We start from the raw sequence: 6,039 nt of genomic DNA on the forward strand, positions 1-6,039 counted from the left end.
TGCAGCACGAAGACCGTCAGAAGACTTGAAAGAAAGACCCCCTGAGGTTCAGCACTGGAAAACTCTGTATGACTGTTTTAATGTGTGTGTGTGTGTGTCCCATGAAGAGGAGGAAGGAGGGAAGGTTTTTCATCATTTATGCCTCGCAGTTATGCGGCAGCGGAGGAGCGACTGGGAATTTGAGCCTGACAGGAGCGGAAAAAAGTAGTGACAGTAAAACACTCAAAGCTACAAAGATAGAAAAGAGTGAGATACAGAAAAAAGAAAAAGAACGGTGTGAGGAGCAGGAAACAAAGTTACTTGTGTTCACTCTAAGCAGCAGTTCCCATAGGTCAAGATCTGATCACATTCTGAGCTATTTTCAAAGCGTTTCCCAGTGGTATTTTATGACTGTGTCGTTTTTAGCCCAAATCAAAAATTCTGTGTCGTTTTCTAGGACATAGTTTCTGCAGAGCGGCAGTAGTTCATTAAAAATTCACCTCTGGGTTGTGGGCTGAACTGTTGGGGCGCCCTCATGTCCCATCATCCATCTGTTGACACGCTCTAGCGCTACAGTCCCTCCCAACCCCCCATATAACATTACCGGTGCAACAAAGATGGCGACCAATACTGGAGCTAAACAAAGACGAACAAAGATCTAGTCGTCTACAAGTGGATCCATTGGAATGGAGCAGGGAGCTTGTGGCCCACCGATTGTAGCTTCTACGTCACTGCTACAAGCTTCTTCCAACTTTTTTATATATATATTTTTGATATATCCCCCATCATGAGAAAATTGCAATCAGAACATGTTAAAAACAAGAGAAACACCATTTTCATCTGAGTGGGTCTTCAAAGTGACCAATGATCAAGCCAAATAAAAGTGCCAACAGTTTGATTTTTCTGTCATTTTAGGGACAAATTGTTTTAAAAGAAACTGTCTTATATTAAATGAGTTATTCCACTTTTCAATTTGGGGGTGTGCCATTACTACGGGTTTCAAAAGCGCCATGTGTGGCAAATTTTCCGCAGGCTCAACTCTGTTAAATGCCAGTGATTCCAATCCACTAGTCTCAGAAGGGGGTGGTGAATACTTTCCTGCAGCAGTTGGGGCATTTTGAGAAGCCGTACTGCTCCAAAATGCCTCACTCAGCCAAAATAACATTTTCAAAAGCATTCTTTCTTTACCCAAATCCTGCTGGCCAACCGCCTAAACTCCAAACTCTAGAAACATGTTCTGATTTCAGCCTGTTCCTCTGACCTGGAAGGTTACAATGATTAAAGGGATATGTTCTGTACCTGAAGATGGTTTTGGATGCTTCCTGTTCTCTTTTAAGTTCTCCCAATGCGCAGGAGGAGCACAAAATAAACACACACAAAATAGCAGGAGGTATCTGAGCTTTGTCCTAAAATGACCCTGGAAAAAAGACCTCCAGCTCTGTGAACTTCATGTCAGATCAAAGTAAAGTCATCAGAAATCCAGTGAGCCGTGAACTACACAACAGGACAACCTGACAGATGAAAAGGTTACCTGGATCATGGGGGATTTGGCAGGAACAAATTCTAACATTCAGTCAGACATGTTTGGAAACTATATTTACAAAAAAAAAAAAAACTATTCCACGGACACACTGTGGAAGTCTGTGACCTTGAAGGCATCCCACTCCATCCGCGCGTATGAGCGCATGCTGCGTGTGGAGCAACAGTGGATCTGGACTTAAACAGAAGCCGGGGGGAAACGTGAGCGCGTGTTTGTGGGACACGCACAGGTAGACGACAAGAAAACAACAGGGACTCCCAGAAAAACGTCTGGCCGTCGGCTCTGCGCCTGAGAGGCGCGGCTCCTGTCGATGTTCTCTCTGAACTTTCCCAGCATGAGTGTCAGGCTGGACGCATTCCTGCTGCCTGGCCGCCGTCCCTCGCGCGCGCTGACATGCTTTCTGTGGAGCAGCTGAAGCTGCAGCCTCCATCATGCTTACCTTCTGGACGTCGAGCGGGCAGGGAACGTCACGCCGCCTCCAAACTGCTCTCCGCAGCGGCTCATAGTCACACAGAGCATCCGAGCACCGCAGCAGATGCCCCGAAACAGCGGGTCTTATTATAGCCGTCCTTTCCTGTCTGACATTGGAAGCGCGCCACCCTGCGGTGGACTAAAGTACAGGGCAACAGGTGGAAACGGACACCCAGCATGCAGGCACGCCCCCACGTGGTGGCCAGAGGTGGCACCCTTTAAAAAAAAAAAAAAAGGGTCTGCACCCCTGAATTTTTTTTACAATTTTATGTTTTTTATCAACATTTGTGTACGGAGAAAGAAAAAATAAGGGCATTGAAAATTCTGACTTTTTTCTCAGAATATTCTATGCCCTTTTTTTTCGTCACGCTAAACTGAAACTTATGTGAGCAAAATTAAAGATTGGAAAAAAGCGAGATGAGGCAACCCATGCAAAAACATTTGTTTTGCAAGTGCAAAATATACAAATAAAATCATTTTTCATCTTCTTAACCGTTTTATTCCCTTTCGGGGTCACGGGGTTGCCGGAGCCTATCCCGGGCACTTGGGCGTAGGCAAAGGATGCCCTGGACTGGTCGCCAGTCTGTCACAGGGTGGAATATCCTCAATCACACATCCATTCACTCTCACACTCACACCTATGGACAATTTATAGTTGCCAATCAACCTATGAAGCATGTTTTTGGACAGTGGGAGGAAGCTGGAGATCCCGGAGAAAACCCACGCATGCACGGGGAGAACATGCAAACTCCACACAGAAAGGCCCCCCATTGATGTTGTGTTTTTTACATGTCCCCCAGCCGGGACTGGAACCGGGGGCAAGAGCTGTGAGGCAAGAGCGCTAACCACTGCGCCACCGTGCAGCCGTACAAATAAAATCTGAAAATGTTAATTCAGCATTAACAGTTTTTTCATCACATGTGACGATCAAATTGATCTCAATGTTTTGGTCAATGGTCATATTTAAAGTCATCCAGAAAACCTTAAGTAAAATGCCCCCCCAGGGCCATTAACCGCAGACAGCTTAGGATCAGTTGAGCACAAAAACCCCTTCACCACATTAAGGTGGTGGAGGGGTGGTGGAGCGGATTTTCTTTTCTCTCGTTCTTTTATGTTTATTTATTTTTTTGTGTTTTTTTATTTTGTTGTCTTTTTAGTTTTTTATTTTGTTGGGTTTTGTTTTGTTTTTATGATTTTGGTTTTTTAAGTTTGTTGTTTTTGTTTGTTTTGCTCGACTGAACCTTTGGTATTTCTCCAGTTTCTCATGTTCCTTCTTCCTGATGTTCCCATCGCTTGGCACTGCCACATCCACCACAACGGCTTTCCTCTGTTCTTTATCCACCACTACAATGTCTGGTTGGTTTGCCATTACCATCCTATCAGTCTGAATCTGGAAGTCCCACAGGATCTTTGCCCTCTCATTCTCTACCACTTTTTTACTTTAAGGTTTCCCGTCCATATTCTGCACACATGTTTCTGTATATTATTCCAACCACTTGATTGTGGCGCTCCATGTATGCTTTACCTGCCAGCATCTTATACCCTGCAGTTATGTGCTGGATTGTTTCAGGGGCCTCTTTGCACAGCCTACACCTTGGGTCTTGTCTGGTGTGGTAGATCTGAGCCTCTATTGCTCTGGTGCTCAGGGTTTGTTCCTGAGCTGCCAGGATGAATGCTTCAGTCATGGAGAAGGAATCGATGTATAACTCAATCAATACGTTTTAAACACATAATTGTATTGAATTGTACTTTACTTTACACCTGATTGATATTTAATACAGTTACTATTTTATTAATTCTATAATAATAGGCCCAATAATGGATGTCAATCTCAATATCAATGTCGCGTTAATAAAACCAACATTTTTGTGGTCAACAGGTGGCGGTATTTTACCTTTTATGGCAAAATACAAGCTGGGGAATGAACAATACAAAATAAATTCCCTTTAAATTTTTGTCTCTGTCTGTCTGTCTGTCTGTCTGTCTGTCTGTCTGTCTGTCTGTCTGTCTGTCTGTCTGTCTAGAGCAGGGGTCTGAAACCTTTAACACTAAAAGAGCCCTTTGGTCAGGTTTCTTAGAGACCATAACCCAGCGAGTGACGCAAAGTCCCACTTCACCTTTCGCAAAACCACAATAAATGTTCATTAAGCTAAAATGTAGCTTTTAAATACTTACAATAATTGAATTATACCTGTTTTGTATTAATCTATCAATAAAACTTTAATTACTTTCACTTTTGATTATGCATATACAAGTTCCTTTCAAAATAAAGTAGACCCTGTGTCAAAATAAGACAGTCCTGCTGCAGCAGATGAACATGAATTAAAAATGCAAGAAAGCCAAATCACACATGGATTTATCTATCATTGTGACTTTTTTTCACTGTCAAACCTTTTTGTCTCCTTATTCAGCAGCAATATTTGTCAAATTTGACAGATAATTAAGTTTTTGAACAACAGACAGAATGACAGACGGACAGATTGGTTGTGTTTATTTTTAGTCTTAAATTTCACTAATAATTACATGTTTGAAATGTATAGATCCTTGTTTATTGTGCTAATAGTTGTTTTTTGGTGCCACCCTGACTTCTCACAAGTTGCTGTGCATCTTCTGCACAAAAGCACACAAGGTGATCACCATAATTTCATTCATCTTAATGACGTGTTTTATTTGACACCTTATTTTTTTTATTTTCACTCTTTAGTGAAGACAACAGCTCTTATTTATGTGGTCCAAATATTGTGAGCTTACATTACCCCAGTTTTGTTCATTTTCAAATATACATACTACTTGCTCGTTTTTGTTTTGTTTTTTTGGAAGCTTGTATTGTTACATTTCTCCTCTCAAATAGATTTTTTGCATTTTTTCACTCACATGTTTTTCAGTAAAATCCTTTTATTTCCCCACTTCCTCCATTTTTTTTTTATCTCCCCCTGTTTCCCTTTTTAGCAACCGTGGTGTTTTTCCTGCACACACTTGATTCTTATCTCCCAATAGTTCAAAACCAGCTCTAGCAGTAGTGCAATACTTCTGGAGTGTGGGAATGAGTACGCAGTCCACAGCATCAGATATGTCGAACAATTAAACTTGAAGTAAACAGGGGCACTGCCATATTGGATAACTAGTGCTGCCATCTATGGGATGAAGCAAAACCCATGCAAGAGAGGCTCAAGTCCAGGAATTTTGCACTTAATGCATTTTAAATGTCAAGCATAGTCAATATATTAGAACAGACTTGGGACTTTTCTCCACATAATCAGATAGCTTTTCCCTTGAAGACCATAGAACATATAATATCTCTATTTTGAAAAATTGTGGACTTGGGCCCCTTTTGTACTAACCAATTCAATTAGTTAAGTTGTGGGCATAGGGCTACAACAATCACATTTAGCCTACCACCACACCTTTCAGTATTTCTAAAACTCCACATCTGGAGAACTGTGTGTGCGTAATCATTTTTTTTTTGTAAGTATGAATTGTATGCAAGCTGTTCGCTTTGTCAGAATGAAATAAGAACAACATGACTGGGACCTTCAAATAAAGCCACTAGTGTGTGTGGCACCGCACTCAGATGAACACTTAAAGCAACATAATTACTTTGATGTGTGAAGTTAAAGAAAAGGTTTCACACTGTGCCAGGAAAAGCAGTCATCCTTGAAAAGAATAGAATAGAATAGAATAGAATAGAATAGAATAGAATAGAATAGAATAGAATAGAATAGAATAGAAAATTCAAGGATCCCCACAATGGGGAAATTGATTACGTTTCAGAGTTGTTTATCAGTTATTTAAAGCAGTAAGTTCCTGGTGGTCAGCTCCTCTGAGGTTTTATTGCATGAAAGTACTACAATGTAACAACCAATAATAATTAACTTGGCATCTTTGTCATGTTCAGAGCAAAGTGATGTAAGCGAAACACAGTGGTAGAAACCACAAAAATGTGAAAACCTTCAAACCCAACACTGGTCTAAAACTACTGAGTCATTTTTATTTCATCCTTAAACATGAGCTGAATTTGACAAATAATAATTTTTTCCAGAGTCAAAAGC

At 41.0% G+C, this 6,039-nt stretch overlaps 1 protein-coding gene across 2 annotated transcripts in view; it reads right to left on the bottom strand.

Annotated features, from left to right (window-relative positions):
* Positions 1-2,199, bottom strand: part of veph1 (ventricular zone expressed PH domain-containing 1) — a 76,150-nt gene extending 73,951 nt beyond the window's left edge. For both annotated transcript variants that reach the window (XM_023961681.2, XM_020708427.2), the window contains exon 1: positions 1,959-2,199. The gene's annotated coding sequence lies outside the window, so the exon portion shown is untranslated. The remainder of the gene's footprint in view (positions 1-1,958) is intronic.
* Positions 2,200-6,039: the final 3,840 nt, after the last annotated feature.

The sequence above is a fragment of the Oryzias latipes genome, chromosome 13 (genome assembly GCF_053564925.1).
Source record: "Oryzias latipes strain Hd-rR chromosome 13, Olatipes_Hd-rR_3.1".
NCBI lineage: Eukaryota > Metazoa > Chordata > Actinopteri > Beloniformes > Adrianichthyidae > Oryzias > Oryzias latipes.